Here is a 12,998-nt window from a genome sequence, read left to right as displayed (position 1 = left end):
GACAGTCGCAGAGGCATTCAGAGCAATTACGGCTCCGAACGTTGCTGGCCCTGGTGTTCCAGAGGGACCAAAGAGACCAGAGGCACCCCGATCTCACTTTGGGTGAGTTAAGCTGGGATGTGGCTGGTACCAATGCTATCACGGCTGAAGAGATGTATTCTAGTCATCGTAGTCCTTTGCCTCAGTCTGTTGCTTATACTGTGGCAGATGCAAATCACGGACCGGAGCCGAACAGTGTTTGAGGCCTGGATTTTGAAAAGAATGGACCTGAAAAAGCCGACCGGTCCCTGACACAACTGCTGATATGTCTTTCAAGTACACTGGCCAAGGAGGCTGAGGGCCCTGAGACTGCAGTTGTAGATTCTGAGACTGGCAATGGCAATGGAAATTGTAATGGCAATGGCAGTACTATCTTGATAAGCTTGGATATATGCTCTGATATGGCAGCAGCTCAAGTCGCACACAGTCAGCTGCAGACACAGGCACAGGTACAGTCTGACGCACAGCCAGCAATGCTGGAAAACGATGGGGGTAATGCCACAATGCAGCCGGTCCACTAACTCAAAGCGACAGGCTAAGGCCAAAGAAAGATCCTCAGACTCAACCACTCGTAAACTCGAATGGGATTATTCTGCAGCTACGTTGACCACGAGCATGGTTTGTGGATCTGATTTGGGAAATGGAGTAAAAAGCGGTATTGGTGGTCCTAACAATCCAGAATCTACGTCTCCTTCTCCAACTTTGGAGCTATTTTACACTACCCTTAAGTAGATGCACGGGGAGGCGAGACAGCAGAGAAGATCGTTACAGGCTGCTAAAAAATTGCAAGGGGTGATCCACAATGTGAATGAGGTGTGCACTGATATGACCGAACGAGTCACACAAGTGGAAGAAATAACTGCTGCCGTGGAGGTGGAAGTTGACAAACTACAGTCTTTCAAGGTTGTGCAGGAAAAGCAATCTCTGATGTATGCTGGAAACTTGAAGAATTTGAAAACAGGCAATGCCGCAATAATGTGCGGTTACTTGGTCTGGCAGAAAATGTGGAAGGGAAGAACATTATGGCCTTTGTCGTTGTCGACCTGACTCGAAGCGGTCTTACGAGGGTCATACCTTCTTCGCTCGGCCTGACTTTTGCCATACTACAGTCGTGCGGAGGTGGAGACTCCTGCAGATGATAACTTCGTTTCAGGGGGTGGGCTGTGAAGCTTTCCTGCTATTTCCCGCATGGCTAAAGGTTATCTCCAATGGGAGGGTCAGAATTTTTTTTTCTGAAGTCAAGGCACAGGAATATCTTACAAAGCTAAAGGAGAGCAGGGGGCGGAGGGGGACAGGACATATCACACAAGTGGGCACAACTGCTGCTGACTAATGCTGGGTGGTGACATTCTCTGTGAGATATTAAGCATAAAGCTGTTTGTTGGTTGCTTGTTGGTTATTTAAATGTGTCAAGGGTTGGTTCTCTTTCACTTGGTTAGATTGATATATCGGGATAAGCTCATCTAGTTTTATTGGTGTGGGGGGGATAGGGGGGGTTGGAGGGTTGGCGCTGCCTTTGATGTGAAAACGGCTGCCATACATAGGTCATGCATGAACTATCTGCCTGTAAGGGGTGTAGGGGGGGCAGGGGTGGGGGGAGTCTGAGGGAGGGCCTGGGCACAGGGTCAGCTCAATACGACACAGCACAATATGTGAGGGGAAGGATTGAGATGAGTACTTGGAGTCAAAATATGAGTAGAATGAGCTCTGTAAGAACACTATTAAGCTTTGATGTATTAAAAGATGGCAGGAGGATGGGGGTTTTGGTAAGAATTGGGGAAGTATAACATAATAAGTTTACGAATAGCTACAATTAACATTTGTGGGCAAATGATCAAAATAAGAGGCAAAGTGCGGCAATTCTATTTAAATCTTTACGTATAGATATTCTTTGTGTCCAATAAATGCACATAGAAGGTATCAGAGGTCGTATCTTGGAACAGCTAGGATATAAGCTTATGGTGAATGCCACACAGGTCACCGGCACAAGAGGGGTAGCTATTCTTACTCATAGGAGTGACGTAAGGGTTATAAGAAAATCCGCTGATCAATGGGGCCAGTGGGCGATGGTTGAATGTTTAGTGGGAGGTGAAAAATTCACAATATGCTCAGTATATGAATCAACGCTTCGTTTTGTTTGGCGAGTGTGAGGGCCAGCGAGGGCAAGCAGCCTAAGGACTCCACGCCCCACAAGCGACCGGCGGACCTCGAGCTCCTCCCCCCTGACACCTGGGGGCTTTAACTGCAGCTCGCGTCTCCCGCTCCACAGGAGACGCTTCGTTTTGTTTGGCAAGTGTGTGGGCCAGCGGGGGCAAGCAGCCTGAGGACTCCACGCACCACAAGCGACCGGCGGACCTCGAGCCCCTCCCCCCTGACACCTGGGGGCTTTAACTGTAGCTCACGTCTCCGCGCTCTGCGGGAGACACTTCGTTTTGTTTGGCAAGTGTGTGGGCCAGCGGGGGCAAGCAGCCTGAGGACTCCACGCCCCACAAGCGACCGGCGGACCTCGAGCCCCTCCCCCTTGACACCTGGGAGCTTTAACTGCAGCTCGTGTCTCCCGCTCCACGGAAGCCGCTTTGTTTTGTTTGGCAAGTGTGTGGGCCAGCGGGGGCAAGCAGCCTGAGGACTCCACGCCCCACAAGCGACTGGCGGACCTCGAGCCCCTCCCCGCTGACACCTGGGAGCATTTATCCAGCGAACCTTTCCCGCCTTGCGGGACGTACACGGGCATGTGCCGGGCTAAGCCCGGGCAAAGGGCGGGCCGTCAGTGGCCGTCAGGGGCAGAAGGTGGCTGGGCTGGGCCACCCCCCCCAAGCCCTCCTAGAAGCGACTACTTGAGGCTTGAAACTTTTATTGATGTGGTAATGACTATAATTTCTTAATCAGACAAAGCTTGGCCCAATAGTGTCCTGTCTCCATTAGACGGTTCTGCTGTGGGCCCTACTTTCTATTATCTTTTATTGTTTGTTCTTAAATTTTAAATTTAATTTGCTTCTTAAAATTGTGAATATTTGAAAATATAATTGCTTAAGTACTTAGTTGAGCAGCATGGGCAAACCTAACCCCACAACTTCTCGCCCCATAACTGGGCAAACAGCGGCAACGACCCAACCACTGCAGAGCCTCACAGCTATTGATAAAATGCTCCAAAAAACTATAGGGGTGGTGGCAACGGCTATAGGGAATATGGAAAGGCGACTCTCAATTACTCCTGCTATGCCCCCCCCCCTGTCTACGGGGGATCTCTCCGTAGCCACAGTCAACCCCCCTGAATTTATGTATTTTTTATGCCCTCTTTTGCTGAGCAACCATGCGCTCAGATTGTGCCAGGCGTGAATGTCTCTATAGAGGTTGAACCATCCCCTCCCACCCCGGCAGGCATAAAGGCCCACAAACTTCGGGGTAGAAGTAAGAAATCGAAACCTGCTAAAAAAACAGCTATCTACACCCGATCCTTTACAGTCCGACTCTGGACCCCCTTTCCCCTCCTGTCTGGGCTACTCATCTACTAATCAATCTCATGGCCCCCATGGAATAGCTAATCAACTCTCATTTTAAAACCTTGTCTTACAGGATTGATAAACTAGTCTCACTGATAAATAACAAAGGCTTAGGTGGAGTACAGCCAGCCACCTCATTGGGGAATTTTGCCACTAAAGTGGCGTTAGGTACAAACAAGTCGGCCAATAAAGGCATAAATCCAGGCGATAGCACTTGCCTTGAGAACCTTAAACACGACCAGGCCCCTAAATACACGCAGAAATCTATCTCTGCCTCGACTGGTTCTGGTCTAGCTAATCGACCCAATGTGCTTTCAGCTGCATCCGGCCCGATACCTTGTGCTCCATTCCCTACCCTCAAAACCCCTGGAAAACAGTGTCCAGAACCGGGTTGGTCCCATTATAACCCTGCTTTGAATCCCTTCGAAAATGGACCCCAAAAATCTCCTCCTTGCCCCCAGCTACCTCCTGAAGCATCTCCATATGTGGTGGTGCTCACAGGAGTACCTTTACTGGTTACCGAATGAGGTGAAACATATCCCGAGTAAAAAAATAAAATCATCTTCTGGCTAAACAGATATAGACCCTTAATGGGATCGGGACAGGGGGAGATCCTATTTGCTCGAATAGTCAGTTGGTTAGGGACCAGACCCAAAGACATCTCTGGCGACTGTGTAATTGTGAATTTTAGGGATCCTGGAGTGGTTAAACATATACTAGGGAATGGAGGGCCTTTTAATCAATACTTGCCACCTGGGGTATTTTCACCCACGACTTTTAGCACTGGGTAGGCCTATACCAACCTATTCCCAACAAGGCGGACGGGAATTAGATTATAATATACCCGTGACCAACAGATATAGTGCCTTGAGCAATGTGGATTGACTACCACCTCTCCCGGGCCCAGAAGGAATGGTTTCGAATCTACCCAGGAGCCATGTTGAGGAGGGTTTGAGTGATGAGGTGCGGCTTCCCGAGTTGGTCACAAGGTATAAGGCAGATAGTTTGACAACACTACCATCATCCCTAAATATCGGCCCCATAGGAGGCGAAGGGGAGTTGGATATACATACACATATAGTATCTCCACACTCTAATGGGTCTCAATCCACCAAAGAGTCCCCAGCCCGAGTGGTGAGTCGTAGACCACTAATCGGGTCTTGGAATGTGGAAGGGCTAGGGTCTAAGCTGCACAACCCAGAGTGGGAAGATTTGATGGATAGTTATGATTTGTGTCTGTTCCAAGAGACCTGGCTGCTGTCTGCTCCTGTTAGGGTAGGTTTCGCGACATTCCATGTACCGGCTGTGCAGGGTCCCAGGGGAAGACCCTCGGGGGGGTTGTGTAACTGGGTTGCTGCGCACTTGGCGTGTTCAGTCAAGGTAATAGACTCCCATTGCCCGGACATTCTTTGCACTGTACTTAATTTTTTGGATGGTTTGACGCTGGCAGTGATTAACATATACTTACGCCCCTCATCACACCAATTGGGCTTATCTACTTTATAGGCCCTAGAGGCCCTTTTTCTCTCATTTCCCTCGTCGTACCATAAAATTATCGGCACGGATTTTAATTGCCATTTTGAACCGCTTCTCGGCATCCCCTCTGTAACTTCAGATGAGGATGATACTTGGCTTATTCCGGCATGCACTATGTACCCGGTAAAGCGCTTATCGCCTTTGGCTCATACGATCAGCAAGCTGGTTGTAACACATTCCCTTGGGGCCTGCAATGAGAGACTCCTTCCAGACGTCCCAGGTACAAGTACTTTTAATAGACCAGGGAAAAGCACGACCATTGATTATATCTTGGTTAATGTAGAATTCTGGAACCGACTGAGAGATTTTTCTGTTATCCCAAGGGTTGATAGTGACCACAACCTACTGTCATTAGAATTATATAACACATTGGGTCATCGAAACGAATTTGGAGCAGCTGAGACCATTACTAATTCGAGCCTTGTTATAGCGGCGGGTGGCAGACGCATTAGGTGGGCGAAGGTTGAGCTAGCTCCTGATAAGCTAGCTGAGATATAGCATCATGTCGCATGCTCCTTAGCAGAGGTTAGCGACCTCTTGAGCTCCAATTGTGATCTGCCCCATCGTCAGGTTCTCCAGTGCATTCATAACAAGCTTCTCTGTACTTTGTCCGATTACTTTTATATTACTGATATCAAGAGGCCAAGGGTAGAAATGCAAGACCATTGGTTTAACAAAAACTGTAGGGTGGCTTAAAACAACCTCATAAAGGAGGTAAAATCAGGGTCTCAATCAAGTATCAGAAACGCTAGGCAAACATACAAAAGACTGACCATGGAGGCCAGGTCGGAGTGGGAGGCAGCAAGGTGGGAAAGGATCAAAGTAGCCCTGGACGCTCGAGACTACTGGTCCTTTTGAAATCTAGTTCGATCAGGGTCGGCAGAGGGGTCGTCTGCTATTGCTCCTACTCTTAGTGAAGAGGTTTGGCTAGCCCACTTTAAGCCCCTCTATTCACTCAGTGACCCCGCATCTCCAGTAGATCTAGCTGTTCAAAATAGTACATATGAACTAGTCCACCTGGAGGGCTCGGGTCTTGATTGTCCACCCTGCACCCTGCTTGAAATCCAGGCAACCCTCAGAAGTCTGACTTCGGGGAAAGCACCGGGCCTAGACAGGATCCCTGGTGATCTTTACCTGAGTGAACAAAAGGTTTGGGTCCCTTATATCTGGGTATATTTCAATGCCATCCTGCAGGGCCTGGAGATTCCTCCAACATGGCTGGGCGCTGCAATTATACCCATCCATAAAAAGGCTTCCCCTCTTGACCCGGCCAACTACCGCCCCATTAGCTTGATCGACGTCCTCCAGAAATTATTTGCCCGCCTCCTATTAACAAGGTTGCAGAGTTGGATGGATGATCATCACATCCTATCCTCCCTTCAAGCGGGCTTTCATGCAAAGGTCTCCACTATCGACCAACTGTTTAGATTACAGTTGGTCTATTGGAAGATGGTTTCCCTGGGGGCGGGTAGTTTGTACTTGATTTTTGTGTACCTTCGGTCTGCCTTTGACCTGGTCCAGAGGGAAAAGCTTTGGGTAATACTACTAGAGATGGGTGCCCCGGCCTATTTGTGCCAACTATTTAAACGTATGCACCAAGGTACATATGCAAGGATGAGGTACGGGAGGAATGGGGAGTTGTCGGCCCCGTTCCCGGTGGAAAAGGGAGTGAGGCAGGGGTGCATGCTGGCCCCCTCGCTCTTCTCCCTCTTCCTCAATGGGTTGATTGAACACTTACTGGGAGCGAGAGACCTAGACTCCCCAAGCTTAGCAGGTCGCAAGCTACCTGCCCTAATGTTCGCTGATGATACCCTTCTACTATCAAAATCATCCATTGGTATACAGCGAACATTAGAGGCATTTTGTTCGTTCTGAAGATTGAGGAACTTGGAGATTAACCTCTCTAAACCAAGCTCATGGTTTATAATACCAAACTATCCAACTGTCCTAACCCCCACTTGGATGGAACGGTGTTGGATCGAGTGTCTACTTTCGAATACTTGGGGGGTCACACTAAACGATAGAATGGATTGGGGGTCTCACATGATTAAGGCTAACCTGAAGCTGGCCCAATCATCTGGTGGTATCCTAAAGGTCTTTAACGAGACCTCTCTTAAACTGTTGGGTCTGCCCGTGGAAATCTATAAAGCCCAGGCGAGAGGGGGTGCGCTATATGGTGCAGACTTATGGGGACATGCCAGCGCCGCCCCTCTATCCCTCACTGAAAATAGCTTTATCAGGCGTCTTCTGAGACTTCCCCCGAGTACCCCCTGACCCTCTTACGGCTGGATCTAGGTTTTGTACCTATACAGGAGATTGCCTTAAATCGCCCCTTCTGTACTGGAGATGACTTTGGTCCACCCCAGAGGTCTTAAGCTATAGGGAGGACCTAAGGGATCTCCTGTCCAGAGGGGGTGTGGGGAAAATCCCCTGGTTAAACCACATTAAGCACCTCTGTCAGGTTCTTGGTATGAGGGACCTGTGGTCTTCCTCTGAGGAGACCTGCGTCTTGATTACCAAGAAATCGTTGAGCTTGGTACTTAAGCGTTATGGAATGGAACTGATACTAACAAAATCCTTTATGGGTAGGTTGACCAACACCTTTCTGGATATCAAGGCCCACCCCTATTTTGAGAAATTCTTGGATGATATCCAGCCCCCTCTGGCTAGGAAATTATACATTCAGTTTAGACATGGTTCATTGCCGTTCAGAGTTGTAATACACAAGTGGTCAAATGTCCCAGTTACAGCGAGTTCTTGCTCAGGGTGTGGGGGCAGCAGAGAGACAGATCTGCACGTTCTGCTTTTCTGCCCCTCCTATTCTAAGGCAAGAGCCAAATGGATCATCCAACTTTGCAAGTCCAGGGGTCTCATTGACTACAGGGAGGTATACCGAATTCTTAAATATGACATCACCCCCTTGACAGTGTTCGCAACTTCTAGATTCCTCCTGTCCATGTGGTACTCAAGGTGCGCAAAATTAAAAAAATGAAAGCCCTCAAACTATCACTCTTGTAGCAGCATAAATATTGTAATACATGAGGTTCCTACAAATAAAATGCCGAGGGATTGTTCATTGTGAGCGCCATTTTAAATCATGTAGATCCTTTTTATATTTGTAGTTTCACAATTCTCTTAATCATTCATACTATGTTCTAGGACTGCAATGTATTATTACCTACATTTCTCTATTTTAACCTGTAAATGTGTATATATGTCTTTTTATGGTTCTTAACCGATAATAAAGCTTTTTGACTGACTGACTGAATCAACATGTGATGACCAGGATATGTTTGAATTTTTGGACTCTGATCTCACAATGTGGTCTACCCCGGTGATTGTTTGTTGGGACTTTAATATTAATGGGCTGGTGGTGCATTGGGGTATCCCAGGAAGTAGATATTCTGGTAGGAAAAGAAGGGTCTGTGTTGCTGTAACAAATTTGATTATAAATAACAGTCTTACGGATGCATGGACATATATGAAACCCACAGCACCCGGATGCACCTTTTTCTCTGCACCCCATAAGGCTATCTCCCGACTTGATTATTTTTTTTATTTCTCACCAGTTTATTTCTAATTTTAGGATTGAGAAGTGTCCTTGGATACACTTGGATCCATTAGTTCTTATAGTTAACCTTTCTGGGGGGGGCAAGCAAACTTGGGGTTGGACTTTTGAAGGGAGGCTTTTACATGATCCAGATTATGTGTCTCATATGAAGGGGTGGATTAAGGAATTCTGGGATTTTAATCATGAGAGTACAAGTTCAGGGATAGTCTGGGATGCTTTTAAGGAGGGGGTCAGAGGGGAAACAATGAGCTATAGCATTTATCATCAAAGGAATGAGGCACTGCATGAGGAGGTGGTCAGAGACAAGCTAATTAAGTTAGAAGAGGCGCTTGGCAGTCAATATGGGCAGTCCAGCTGAAGATATAATGCTACAGTTGGCCATAAATAAGGCTGAAGCTGGAGAATAGATAGCCGTCAAAGCTGCAGAAACTTATGTGGCAAGAAGAGAGCACTGCCATGAATACAGCGAGTGGGTGGGGCATACCCTGGCTGTGAGATTAAGACAAAAAACTGCTTCAGAAGAGATATCTGAAATTCCTGATGCTAATAGAAGTATAATAGCTGACTACCTAGGAATTCAAGAGATGTTCTGGAAATTCTATCAACAGCTTTCTAGCATGCTGAAATTATTCAAACAGAAGAGGGTGGTTCAGGACTTTGGTGCTGGGCCACATGTAAAAACAGACAGAGACCTATTACTTTCGTTTTTTACGCACCGTTAGATGATAACTTCAGAGTGTATGAAGATCTGTTTCAATCTTTATTGATGGTGGCAGGAGATATTGTTATTGGCGGCGACTTTAATGTCCTTATGAATCCCAATCTAGATTCAACGACTCAATCGAAAAAGCAGCTTAAACCCAAGGCATTGAAAACTATTCTTAACTATAAAATAACACTCAATCTTTGTGACCCCTCGCGTATACATAATCCATCCAAAAAAGAATATACTTGTTGGTCAGGGAGATTTAAGTCTTCTTCTCAGATTGACTTTTTTCTCGCCTCTAGAAAACTGAGTCTGTGTCACCAGAGGACTGTGTATAATGGGTTTTCTGATCATAAAATGTTAGTCATTGAATTTGTTTTAAGAACTACCAAACGTTGGCTGTTTAATAAAACATATTTGAATGACGAAATATGGGTCGCAGCATTAAAATTAGAGATTAGAGAATTTCTTTTTTGCAATATTGAAAAAGCCCCACTTAACATCGTCTGAGATGCTTTAAAGGCTTTTTTCTGTGGTATAGTCATAGGGAACGACGCAGCCGCTCTGATCGATGCTAGGTCCATTAAAAATTCATTGGAACAACGCATATAGCTTTTAAGTATCTTGAGGCAGCAGAACCCCTCCAGTAGTGTTCTAGAACAATTAAACGAATCCAAACGAGAATTTAGTGCACATTTATACGCTCAGAGTAAGGAGATTTTTCGTAGTCAATCTCAGAAAATATACAAAGAGAGTAACTTTACGGGGAAGTTTTTAGCCTGGAAGGTTAGAGAACAAGCTGCCACAAATTTGATTCGATGTTTAAAGTGCCCAGCGACGCATTTGCTTTCAGTAGACTCGGCTGGGATAGGGAAGATAATGCTTACTCACTATAATAACATCTATAGTCGGCAACATAAAATAGATCAGCAAAAGTTAACTGATTTCTTAGAAATATATGCATTGCCTTCTCTTCCCCAAATTGAACAAAGTCAAGCAAGTCCATTTTCTGTGGAAGAAATAGAGTTGGTAGTGAAAGACCTCCCGAACGGTAAGGCCTGTGGCCCGGATGGGCTACCTGAAGAGTTTTATAAAGTTTTTTTTTTGCGCTTTTTCCGACATTTTTCTGCAACTACTCAATTCTATGCTGGAAGGAGGACCAATTCCAGAATCTTTCCGGGAGGGCACGGTGGTTAGCTTTTTGAAGAAGGGGAAAGAAGCCAAAGATCCTAATTCATACCACCCAATCACTTTATTAAATTCTGATTATAAAATTGCTACAAAATTACTCTCAATCCGGTTTAACCAAATTTCAACAGATTTGATACATCCTGATCAAAATGGATTCATTGCAGGTAGACAATTGATAATGAATACGCATTATCTGACTGAAGCTCTAGATTATTTTGAGACACGGGGTATGCCAGCATTAATTTTGTTATTAGATGCTGAAAGAGCTTTTGATTTGGTGGTTTGGGAGACACTTTTTATTATTCTGCAATATTTCGGTATCTCGGAAAAAATTATCAATCTAATTTGTAACCTTTATACTGGTGCTAAAGCCAATGTCATTATAAATACGGCAATGGTAGGGTCAGTTTTAGTTAAGCGGGGCACGAGGCAAGGTTGCCCATTATCACCCGTTCTCTTTGCGTTCTTTATTGAGCCCCTAGCAGTTGCAATTCGGAATTGCGCCGATATTCTCCCTCACGTTCCATTAATGGCCAAGATCAAGCTTCACGCTGATGATATTATGCTGCTAATTAAATCCAATTTACAATCTCAAGTACGGGTATTTCAGCTTTTTGAAGAATTTGAGGCTCTGGGGATGCAACATGCATCGCCCTATCCTTGCCCCACGGTGCACCGCATTGTAAATGCGATACATTTGTGGTGGCGCAGGGAGGGAATTGCGTGTCGCATTTGTTCTGGCGCATCCCTGCTGATTTGCAGAGATGCGCCGGAACTCATAAATCTGCCCCTTAGTTCTCCTCAGAGCAAGGATTTCCCTTACAGGTTTATTTCCTGACTTCGCTGCAAATCTAAAAATACTTTTTAAAAGTTACTGGATTTAATGTGTGTATCCCAGGTACCTTTTCTAAAAAAATAGTAAACCTAATTAAGAAAAAGTTGGAGCTACTCATAACTACTCCTCCCACGTGATGTGATCTATGCTTCGGCATGTTGTTCCCACATGTCATAACACAAGTTTTACTAGGATTTAACAGGAGATCTTTTCTGACATGTACAGGGCAATTTTTTCTATTAGACATTGTAGTCCATTTGCTGTCCTGGGCAACAACACTGCATCATCTGCGTAAAGTAATACTGGGGTTATACGCATTCCAACTTTTGGAGCATCTACATTTTATTTTTGTAAAAAGGGGTCCACGATATTGATATATAAGGAAAAAAGGAGGGGCGCCAACACGCAACCTGGACGTATTCCCTGTGTAACCCTAAAATCCTGGGTACATACCCCCATCTTTCCAAACCGTACTCTAGAGTTTACTAAACTGTAAATCTGGGCTAAATATATAATAATATCAATAGGTGCTCCTAGCTCTTTCAGGGTTTGCCACAATTTAGCGTGATTAATAAGATCAAACACACTTGTGAGATCTACAAAGCAAATATGTAATACTCCATCCTTAGCTAGGGTATACTTTCCTATTAATAACTCCAGATTCAAACACTGTTCCAGTGTTCCGATACCCCTTCTAAACCCATACTGTGCTTCTGAGAGGATATTATTCTCATCAGCCCATTGTTCTAACCTCCCCAGCAGAATTCTGCCCATCACTTTGGAGGTGGAGTCAAGAAGGGATTTGAGATGGGAACAGCTCGTCTTCCTTCTGTTCCCTTTTTTAATTATGGGAACAATAATACTTTCTGCCCAGGAAGCTGGCAATAAGCAGCATTAAAAACATTTAATAAGATAGGGATCCAGAATTCAGTGTTACATTTAAATACATCAATAGGTACCCCATCTACCCGCTGCTTTTCCATTGCTACTTTTTTTGTAGGGCGGATTTAATTTCCTCCGACATAATTGGTAGCAATTTTACGGGTTCAACTAATATAAAGTAACTATTCTTTAAATTGGTGACTATAACTGCATCAGGGTTAAAATACGCTCAAAATGCTTGGTCCAATCTGCGGGGGGAACAACATATTCAATTTTCACTGTTGTATTTTCTTTAAAAAAGGGGTGGTCAATTATCTTCCAAAATAATGCGCATTTCTTCCTGCACTAAATTATCCCAGGCATCCTAACAAATTTCATTTTTTCTGTGAATCACTGTTTTTTTGTACTCTTTTCTCAGGGTACCAATTTTCATACTATCTCTTGATTTAACCTTGAGGGCTGTTTTTAGTTCTCTGTTTAACCTGGAACATTTCTGGTTAAACCATCTTGGATTATTTTCATGAGCTAATTGATGATATTGCTAAAAGAAGTTATAATTTCCTGGTCTATTGAAGAGCAATCCATACAAATATCAATATAATTTAGTTTTTTTCCTTTCAGATTATCCATGAAAGTTATTGGGTTTACACCTGAACATTTAATGGTAATTCCATTAATTCCTTGTAATTTTAAATCTGTGTCTGATACCTTAACCCTAAGTTGTTGAGTCAGACTAAA

Source organism: Lissotriton helveticus, chromosome 3_1, assembly GCF_964261635.1.
Source record: "Lissotriton helveticus chromosome 3_1, aLisHel1.1, whole genome shotgun sequence".
NCBI classification, from domain to species: Eukaryota; Metazoa; Chordata; class Amphibia; order Caudata; family Salamandridae; genus Lissotriton; species Lissotriton helveticus.
Note: the sequence above shows the minus strand (reverse complement) of the source record.